Source organism: Papilio polytes, unplaced genomic scaffold, assembly GCF_000836215.1.
Source record: "Papilio polytes unplaced genomic scaffold, Ppol_1.0 DF821322.1, whole genome shotgun sequence".
Taxonomy (NCBI): Eukaryota; Metazoa; Arthropoda; class Insecta; order Lepidoptera; family Papilionidae; genus Papilio; species Papilio polytes.
Window position 1 is genome coordinate 143,303 of NW_013527882.1, and position 11,793 is coordinate 155,095.

Consider the following 11,793-nt stretch of genomic DNA (forward strand, 5'->3'; position numbering starts at 1 on the left):
GTGGACATATAGCTGGCGTGTGTCAAAGCATTATACCAATAGCTGACATTCAAGTCGCTTGCAGCATTTGTCACAGCTATCGACTATTGGGGTACAAAGGTTGTCACTGCCGTGGCTCGACACTTACGATCTCGTGAACATATAGCTGGCGTCTGTCAAAGCAATATACCAATAGCTATGCCAGTTACTTCATTTTACTGACTTCCTTTGCAACTGTGAAGATTTTTATTTAACTGATGTACGGCTTACGAATTATGTAAACAAAATTACACTAAAAAGATTAATTGCTTTGTGTTACTTAGCATACTAACTTAAGGATAAAACTTAAGGTTGTTGAACTTACCACTTCACGCATGTTGCACAATCAAAGTCGATATCAAAATGTTGAGGATAAACCCCGGTATAAATATTTGCGAAAGTTGACCCGGTCAGACGGAATAACTATCAACTAACAGGTTTGGAAGGATTTGCAAATGCATTTCACAATAATAACATAGTTTTAAAGATAGTAAAATATGTATCGGTTGAAATCATAAATATTCTTCACTGATAGAGATGTTATCACTTGGAATAGTTTTAGAATCATCTTACTTCTTACTTACTTCTTACTTATAAAAGAGAATGTTTGAACATTGTTGGACAGATGTTTGTAAAAGATATCTCCATGACGACTTAATAAATCTCGCTGAAATTAGGCATATACGTAGAACATAGTCTGGAAGAACACATAGGCCACTGATTAAGTAATTTTAATGCCATGCGAACGGAGTCGCGGACGAAAGCTAGTTGTTTATAAGGGAGACTAGGAAAACGGCATAACAATAATGTTGTAATTGTTTAATATTTCGTAAGATATTATCCAAAACTAATTATAAAATCCGATCGCACGGACGTCACTAACTAGTTTCAGACCCGTAGGAGGTCCTACTACTGTTAAGGGCATTTAAAACATACTTAAATAAAAAAAAATTAACTAACTTGAATAACAAAAAACTTTACAATGACGTTATACCATGCTTTTATTGATGTTTTTTTTCTAACACTTTACATATAGGACAAAGGAGGTGAATCACTTCAGGTAGAAAGTGTTGGCTAATTGCAGTGAGTCATACCGTCAGTGGAATGTCAGCGGCAGGTGACCTGCTTACGAATAGGATCCACAAGACTAAGATTTCCAATACTTTAATTGATTTTTATGGTGTTACGATCTTTTACCAGCGATTTCGCGTGGAATTTTAAAAAAACAAAAGTAGCCTATGTGATCTTCTATTATTCTCAAGATATACCTTCATCGAGGAGATGTCTTCAGCCGTTTAGGCAGATTCAACATCCATCTAAACTTTGAAATCTTTTTAATATTATAAATGCGAAAGTTTAGATGGATGTTTGTTAGAGTTTTTAGCCTTTATTGCTGACCGGATCTCGATGAAATTTGGCATAGATGTAGAGGATAGTCTGGAAGAACACATAAGCTAATTATTTTTTTAATTTACAGAGTACTTTTATACAGAGTCGCGGGCGAAATCTAGATTAATATTCCAAAATTCTTAACTAGTAAGATATTGAATCCTTTTTTTAGGCAATTTGCACAGATATTCTTCTAGTCTTTTGTGGTAATACGCAATTCAATTTTATCAGAAGTCTTTTAACCGCAAGTCACCAACCCTGCTATCAGCAAGGTCATGTCCAAGCAATTGACGTCCTTGAAAGCATTTAACTGATACTTTATAACCATCCTTTTTTGAACGAGGTCTAATTTTGTGCAACCTAACTCCTTGCAGTGGACTCTGCGTAGAGTTCAAAAAACAATAGTGAGTAGTCTATGTGTTCCTCTAGACTATCCTCTACATCTATACCAAATTTCATTAAAATCCGTTTAGCCGTTTAGGCTGCAAACTCTAACAAACATCCATCTAAACTTTCGCATTTATAATATTAGTAAGATGATTATGTATAACAGAAAGGTAATAATATCTTCTTTGTTTATATTTAAATCACGTAAAATACAGTCAGAAGTATTTGTACGTGTTTATATGTAAAAATGAAATATTTGATTCATATGTTGGTTGCAACCAATACCATTTCTTAGTTTTATTACACGAAAGCGCGAATAACTCAGTGACAAGTAGCGAAACATCGGGTAATAGATTCGATCCAATCAGTGTATTTTCTTCAATATTTCAACCATCAACTAAATCATTACTAATATTATAAAGAGAAATGATTTGTATTTTAGTATGTTCCCGTGCGACTTCATCCTTATGAAATTATGAAAAATTTATTTTATTGTTTACTAATGTCAAAATATCAATAACAAATGTCAAAATGACATGACATGATGACAACCTTGCTTCCTTGATGTTGGCAGCAACTTATGGTCACTTTCCCACATTATGGTTTTTATCCAAAATATTTACCCCCTAAGCTAATGGCGTTAAAATATATAACCTATAGCGTGTCGCAAGTGTATGGTTTTTTATTAAAAAAAAGAATACATCAAAAATATGATGTAATTGATATCTTAGGCAAAAACGAAGTGTGTTTACGCTTTATTATAATAGTCTAGATTAAAATAACTCAAAACCTACTGGGACGATTTAAAAAATTCTTTCACGATTAAAAAGCTACGTTATCAGCGAGTAACATAGGCTATGTTTTTTTTTTAATTCCACGCGGACTAGATATATTAAACTAACTTTCACCCGCGACTCCATCCGTTTGCAATTAAAAAAAGCCTATGTAATATTAAATACAACGCAATAACAAATTATGCACTTAAGAGGTAAACATTAGAGCGCATTTTGCGGTCTGCGGTTTCAACATTTTTGATAACTTATCTAGGTAACCCACGCAATACCAACATAACATTGAAAATTGGAAACTTGCGTTTGATACACTTATAGATGTAATTTACAATTAATTAGAAAACCGTTATATTATTGAGTAAAAATTAATATATAAAGAAAATTGGCAAAGACCTTATAATATACTAGACCCGCCCCGACTTTACTGGTTCAATGTGTTTAAATAGATTTAGGAACCTTTAAAATTATCAGTATTTACCTTCTATCTTATACCTGTACTAGCTGTTCCCGTGTGGCTTCATCCGCATGAAATTATGAAAATTTTATTTCAGTGTTTACAATTATCAATAGCAAATGTCAAACTGACATGACAAACCGTGACAATCTTGCTTTCTTGATGTTGGCAGCAACTTATGGTCTCTCTCCCACATTAGGGATTTTATTCAAAATATTAACCCCCTAAGTTTATTGGTGTGAAAATATATAGCCTAAAGCGTGACGTAAGTGTAGGGATTTTTATTAAAAATATGCTGTAATTGCTGACATCTTAGGCAACAAAGAAGTGTGTGTTTACGCTTTATTATAATAGTATAGATTATTTAAATCACCCTCTTGAATCATTCTTTTAAAAACTGCATCAAAGTCCATTGCGTAGTTTTAACGATGTAAGCATACATAGGGTCAGACAGACAGCGGGAAGCGACTTTGTTAAATACTTTGTAGTGACTATATAAAAGTTTCACTGTATTCTAGTTTGACAATAAAAATTACGTTAAAAATAGCGATATTAATCTATCCCTTTACGTGGAAATGCTCAATTAAAACTTATTAGTTAATCTGTCCCTTTCATTTCCTTTGATAAAAAGAGAGATGGTTTTAACATTGCAAAAGGGCAGCTCTTGAATTTCATGTCTCGTGATTTTTAAAGTGTTGTAATAAATGCATCAAAGATGATCGAAATATGCTATCAATGTAGACATTATTGAAGGAATAATATAGTAAAAGTGAAAGGTCTTGATTAGTTGACGTAGTGATACAAGATTTTATTTTTAATCTGTTATTTACGACCAAGCTTTTTTGTTACTCATATGCAAGAGAAAGCCAGAATTGGTTTCTGAGTTATTCATCTGTTTCTACTCCATGTTAGTTATAATGTAACTCAATGTCTTTATTAATTCGTATTAAAATAAAATATCTTAATCTATGACGATAAAAAAATCCACGTTGCGAATTCATTCCATACTCCAGCACGTTCAGAAATAAAAAAAACAAACTTACAAGGTAAAGTATGTGCTGGGACTATGTCCAAAAGGTCCAAAATCGTTCAAGCAACACTTTCCAAGTCACCAACACGGAACATATGTTATTAATTTTTTAATTTAAAATAAAATCAATTCACTTGTACACAATACCGCGAACGGTTTGCAACTGAATGAATTGACCATTTAGAACATTGACAGCCATATTAAATTGAAACGGTCCTTGTTATTGATTTACAATTAAATTGCAACCTTATTACAATACCACAAAGTTGAAATTAACTGCACAATTAGTTACAAGAACTCTGTCAAATTAAGACCAACTTATTGAGGTCAGTGACGTCTTTTTTCTGTGGTCGTGATAAACTGAACTGATTTCGCGGAAGCGAGAGAGTTTAATTGATTACTTTAGAGGTAAGAAAGAGATGCATGTACAATAGACGTTGTCTGTGGTTAGGCTCATTTGCCGCCAATTTCTAACAATTGTTGACAATTAGAGAAGTTTGATAATTTAGTGAAAGTACTTAAGAGTAACAAATGCAAAACTTTACTATTATTGTTTATTTTAAGTTGTTGCTATGCAAATTGTGATGTTTTCTCAGAACAAAAGTAATATAATACTAGCTTAGTATTTTTTTATCTATAAACGAATTAAGTATTATTATTCCATTTAGTCTTAGTCCTTAACCTGTTTACGAAATTAACTGCGTCCGGTTCTACACTAACAACGGAGAAACATCTTATATTTCATACTGGTTTCTTTATTTACTTTCAATAATGAAATTTTAATACGCCTACTAAAATATCATAGCAATATTACATAAATGTTTTTTGCACTAAAGTTGACATTGAATCCAGTTGACTTCTTAAATCCAAATAAAATAATTTTTAAACAACTTATAACTAGAATTTAACTATTCGAGGAATACATAATATGTTTTTTTAATTCTTAGGTTATATTTTCCGTAATCTACCATATAAAGGCGCAATATTATTAAATTTTTGAAGGACCATTATAGTTAATATCTTGATTTTTCACATATATTTCTTGTTTTTGCTTATCACATAACGATGGTATCTACAGAATATCGTGGCATGTGATTGTATTGTATGTAAATGTTTGAGGTCATTTTATCGTTTAAAGTTTTATCTTGTATTTACGTCTCAAGCATACGATAATTCATAGAAACCATCGATTCACTGTACATTGGCCAGTTTAACAATATGTATCTAATTTAAGCGATTCTCTTGTCATCTTCTTTAGTCTTCTTAGTAGATTTAGTCTTGATAAAGATTTTCGCAGTGGTAGGTGGAGGTACTCCAGGTGTCAAAGGCTCAGTCGGATGTACTGGATCTATCGGCGGCAGCAAGTTCGTCGGCGGTTGGAATACGGTCGCCTGACATGATTGCTCTAAAAGTAAGACGACCTTTTAAAAATTTTGTGGACAATATGTAAGTTTATTTTCTAGGATATTTATATGTAGGGGCTTGTTTTGTTTTTAAATTTTATATCGATTATCCAACAGTATAGTTCAATTATGTATTGTTGTTAATATTTAAGTATTGTACTTATAAAATTCTTCAATATGTTATTATATTAAAATTAAAACAATAAAAAAACCTTACGCGGCACATTCCTTGTAATGGCAGCTTTACGATTCATTTCTAAACAATAATTTTGATAATAATGAATTATAAAACACTCAAATCGAACATAACGTCAGAAAAATTACCGCGAAACTGTTTGTGCTATCGTAAGTGTTGGGTTAATATACTAGCTACAGTATCGGGTGCGACCATAGTGGTAAGATACATTATTTTAATCTTTATGCGAATTACAATTTACGTTCTACAAACAGTATGCAGTCCCGTCTTCTGTATAAACGATTTCCTTCTATCCAGAGAATAAGAAACAATAAATTGATTATGAATAAGACAAAAAATATAAAATCAATTTAAAATAGGACAATACGCTTTCGCTGGCGACTCTGTCCGCGTGGAGTTTAAAAGAATAAGTAGCCTATGTATTCTTCCAGACTATCCTCTACATCTATGCCAAATTTCATCAAGACCCATTCAGCAGTTCTACAAACTCTAACAAACATTCAACCATCTAAACTTTCGCATATATAACATTAGTAAGATAGTTAACACTTTGTATTTCAAATAAAGATATCTTAAAGATTAGTTTAATGTTTAAAATGCTGGTATTTATTTCCGCTACCTCTTATGCTTGTTGGCCACACCTTTATACGCTCGGTGAATTACTGCGATAAACAAGTTGCGTGGGATTCCCATTGCACTTGACAGGAATTAAATGAATAAGAATAACAAATGTTTAGTGATTCCCGACGAATTACTTAAAATATTGTATTTTGTAATTACTCAGTTATTGACAAAAATCAGTACAGAGAGTAAAACAAAATAATCTGAATTTTGTATTAGGAAATTCAGTTCCATTTAATAAAGAACGAAAGGTCAGCAATTACAACATATTTTTGAATAATTCTTCCTTTAATAAAAAAAACCCTACACTTACGCTATCAAACATAGGGGGTAAATAAATTGGAAAAACTTTATGTGGGTAAGGGACCATAAACTACAAGCTGCCAACATTAAGGAAGCAAGGTTATTATGGTAGCGGTAATTTTGACATATGCAATTGAGAATTTGACAAACGTAAACAATAAAAGTTTTTATACTTTCATGCGAATGAAGCCGCACGGGAACAGTTAGTTTGAAATATAATTTTGAACAATATAGACCAGTTTACATTTAATTTGTATTTTTAATCTGAAATACAAATAAAAGTGTTTTATTATTCTATTTAGGTTTAACATTTCGCCTGTTATAAGTGACAATTACGAATTTCAACATACTAAACAATTAACAAGACCACTGTTGCATGCTGCTTACCCCACATTGCTTAAAGAGGCGTGAGCGTGTGAAGGTACCGAGTAGACAACTTGCTCACATATTGTCCGGTTAAGTTTGAAGTTTACATCCGGACGGACTGGCCGCAAGATTATGACGCACGGACAAACTTCTGACCACCGGACAAGATGGCGGACAAAGTTTCCCTTTTGTACGGAATCTCTGAAGATGATGGTATTGTTTGTACTTGAATAATTGTTTTCAATTGGAAAGTAAATGGCATTTAATAATTTTAATTCAATATGATTTCATACTTTAAAGTTTTAAGTATACTTTCTACCAATCTACTTATGTCGCCTTTGAGTAAAAACTTTGACTTTAGACAACCTCTTACAATCTGTGTCATCAAGATTAGCCTGGCTTCTTAACAGTAAACGAATTTTTCATATCGTATCAGTTGTTTCGGATCCTATTCAATACAAACAACCAAATATCAGTATCCATATTGTACAGAGCAAAGAGGAAAGATTTTTCGTTTTTGTTTGTTTTTGATTCATGCAAAAACTACTGGGTTGATTTTAAAAATCCTTTCACCATTAGATAGGTAATTTATCTGTGAGTAACATAGGCGATATTTTTCTAAATTCACGTGAACAAAGTCGCGAGAAACAGCTAGTTTATAATATTAGTGTATAAGATATCTATCGACCAAAGCAATTTTCGTTCATTGTGAATTCCTAATGATGAAAATGCAACTAAATTAATACAGCAGTAATGTGGGTTTAATTTTTTTTTAAAAATACGCCACGAATCAAATTATCTAAGAAATTGGATCAAAAGTAAACTCATCAATTCATCACTAGTCTCTTTAAGCAGAAGATTATTCACTTGTAAATAAAATCGAGAAGTTTCTATTTTAAAATGAGAAACCGACTTGGAAAAGGGTGATCTTATATTATGACGTCACGTAGCGAACCAATTTACCAGTCCATTAGTATTGGAGGGCTAGGAAAGGGTGAAAAAAGGCGAACGCCGAAGTAATTCCTTCACAGAATAAGTAAGTATGCAATCGAACTGTCGAGCGGACAATTTACATATTAATTATACGATTGCTTAACTTTGGAATCGAAAGGGATTTTATTTTTACAATTTATTGTATAAGGAAGGGTTTTTTACCCTTGCCTAAGTAACTATGGTGTTTGAAACATAAATTTCTAATCCTCAACATTATAAATACGAAAGTTTATTTGGATGTTTGTTAGAGTTTGTAGCTTAAACTGCTGAACGGATATCAATGAAAGGCATAGATGTAGACGATAGTCTAGAAGAACACATAGGCTACTTACTTTTCTTTGACTTCTACGCGGACGGAGTCGCGGGCGACAACTACTAATATTACAAAGAGGAATATTTGAACGTTTCTTTGCATTGGACAAGCTCCAACACTGTACAGATTTAAAGAATTCTTATATTGTTAAGAAAGCTACGTTATCTTTGAGTAAGATAGGCTATATAACAAACGGGACGTCAACAGAAAGGGTATGGATATGACAGAAAAGATATTCGCGGCTCAGTATATCTGAAGAGGAAAGATATGTATTGAAATAACTAACTCAAAATCTATTGGACAGATTTCAGAAACACTTTCACCATAAGAAAGCTACGTTATCACTGTGGTTGACTATGGCCTAGACACCCTAACTTAGGGTAGGCTCCGAGCCCCTCGGTGGGGACGTGTAGTGACTGGTGAATATGATGATGTTATCACTGAATAACATTGGCTATTTTTTTTTCTAATTTCATGCAGACGAAGTCGCGAGCTACAGCTATCTTTTTATAAACATGCGGCAGCAATTACTATCATATTCAATATCAGTCAACAGGGTAACAGTAACCGGATGTCTTTTTCGGAGTTTCCCGGATATTCGAAAGGTGTAATAGAGCGTAATGCGGCGCGGGTGGGGAGGGGGTGCAATAAAACGGCAACAAAACCACGGATTGTGGATACACTTAGCAAAGGTAATACGAATTCCACACACATTCCGGGAGATAATATTTTTAGAAAGAGAAATTAGAGTCTGACAGAGTGTCGTTTAATGGTGAATAAAAAAACAATTTTAATGGTCTAATCAGGAATAAAAAGGTCTTTATTGTAATAAAGACACAGAGTGGTACATCACTATGTAATGTAGTAGGGAATTAATTCCATATTTCAGCAACATTTCAAAGGGTTTCATATTTCTGACCACTTATAAACATTTTCCTTAAGTCCTCCATTAAATTATAAAAAAATATTAATGAATAAAAACACCGCTGTATATAGTGTGGAAAGGCCTTTATTTTAGAAGGTAGCATTGATAGGAGGCATAAAATCACTGAGTACATTCTGCAATAACGTAAGTTAAATGTACGTAGTGATGTCGACGTGAAACACTCGTAAAATAAGCCCCTACGTGAACGCGATTGATGGCCCCAGTTATTGGTGCAGTGTCAATCCGTTAACGTTGACTTGACGGAAAATTACTAGAAAATCAAAAGATTTAAGATACATCTTAATTCCTACGCTTAATATAATTAGTTTGTTATGATTTTAAAATAACGAGACACTAGTTTAGTTATGTATGTGGAGGGGTACACCGGTAGAGGTAGACCTAGAAAGAGATGAATTGCGTGAAAGGTGACGATCAAGAAGGGAGTGATGACTGAGATGACGGATGATAGAGTTATTTGGAGGACGAAAACTCGGTGCGCCGACCCTACGGGAGTAGAATAAGGCAGGGGTAATGATGATGATCATTTAAAATAATGAGACACTAGATTTTGCCCGCGACAGTATATAACCACAGTGTAGGTAGTGTACGCTTCACTACTCATGTATTGCGCCCAAAAGCGTTCCACAATTATGTTCAGTTTCTTTTTTAATTTCAATCAGTACCATAATGATTAAAGTTTGGGATTTACAGTACAAAATATACTTTAATTTCATTAAAATAAATTCTAATATTGCAGTAAAGAAATTTTATTTGTTTTAATATCTATTTTACCTTTCAATTAGAATATAAAATCAGTCACTCCCCTACACAGGTATTCATTTCGCTTCGATGGTTACTATAAAACAATGCATAGACAATTTGTGACTTTCTTTCCAACAGGGGACGCCGAATTATTAGGTCCATAAAACCGAAGGTCCCCTACATGCCGGGAACTGACCACAGTTTACGGCCAGAAAATGGGGGATGGTAAAATTTTTTACTACTGCCCACCCCTTGCGTAGAATTTTGATAGCGTTCTCTCATCTCTGACGTTAAATGAAAGGGAAAAATGTTTCCTATGAATAATTCAATGAGATATCCGGGTAACTTTGCCAGTATCTGCTAGTATGTTAAGTTACTTTAGTCTCAATTAAAGAGCTAACTATAAAACTGTGTCAAAAATATTACATGCACATGTTTACTGTCTGAATATATTGCTATTTTATTTACACAGGCGTTTAATACTTAAGACAACATTAATTCTTATTAATTAGTAAAACTAGATATAGATCCTGTTGGACGGTTACTTTCCCCCGTCCGGGGCTCTGGAGGTGTGGGGCTATTGAAACACTTTCTTCTAGTTATTCATCATTATATTTAAGATATCTGAACCATATTTTATACAAAGTCTATTAGTCCTACAATGTTACTTGTTCGGTGTCGAGATGTGAAGTCTATCTATATTTCATCAAATGTAGAATTCTTAATAATTTAAATTATATATTATTCTAATATTAAAAAACCATTCTTAGTGTGTAAAGTGTTGCCTGCCAGTATACAAACATATAAAAACTCCAACAGATAAATATTTAGTTGAACATATGCACTTTAAATATCAGATTAATACAAATGTAAATTGAAATTATTGGATTAACATCAGAAGCGGAATATTGAAGTAATAAAATGTGAACATTAACAAAATCAAAACTGACAGAGTTTAAAGTATGCACATGTTTGTACATTTTCATGCACTACTCTATTTAAGATATCAAAGTAAAGAAAGAACCTTAATAAACAAAGTAAGTGATTCATTAACCTTTCGTTTATGTGGTAGCATTATGTTTTGGCCGCGGATTTGCTCGTAAAAATCCGCATCGTATCATGGCTGAAGGCACACTGCGCCTCCACGCAATGTCTCCTACGTGATACCGTTTTGTCTCCGAACGATGAGTTTAAAAGTTTTAGACATGGCTAGTCAAATTGTTGAACTAAATATTTTGAGATAAGTAACATACTCGGATTTTCCAGACAGGTCTTGAACTTCTATATTATTATTATTATTATCATCTATACATATATAATGTTATAAAGAGGAAAGATTTAGATTTTTGTATAAATTAGACTCACGCAAATACTACTGGGCCGATTTTAAAAATTCTTTCACCATTGGAAAAGTAATTTATCTGTGAGTAACATAGGCTATATTTTGTATTATTTTTAATTTACCTTGGACGCAGTGGCGGGCAAAAGCTAGTATGAACATGTAAAGCATGCTTATTTACTGTCTAAATCTTTGAGAGGATTTAATATATATTTAAGGATGTATGGTCTATTGTTGTTGTTAAGGACGAACCCAATCTTAAGTTATAGTAATATATTCGTTTTATTGTAAAAAATATATTTAATTTAGTGTCCTGTCTAAGTGTTAGTAAGTCTATGTGTATGTATCGGCTCTTATGCGTGCCCACGTAAATGTAAGAGTGACGAATGTCGTGGTGGAACAGTTTGAAGGATTCGTGTGATAGATCATACGGACCGCATCTCGCACGTGAGTGGAATCTCTGCGGCGGCCATATTTCTTTTATTTGCGGCCTTTCCTCGCTT

General features: G+C 33.1%; 1 long non-coding RNA gene across 1 annotated transcript; it reads right to left on the reverse strand.

Annotated features, from left to right (window-relative positions):
- Positions 1-4,609: 4,609 nt before the first annotated feature.
- LOC106109050 lies at positions 4,610-5,790 on the reverse strand. The gene is made up of 2 exons (XR_001225989.1): positions 5,690-5,790; positions 4,610-5,474 (listed from the first exon to the last, which is right to left on the reverse strand). It is a non-coding gene; the product is annotated as an uncharacterized LOC106109050 (long non-coding RNA).
- Between the last annotated feature and the right edge of the window lie 6,003 nt (positions 5,791-11,793).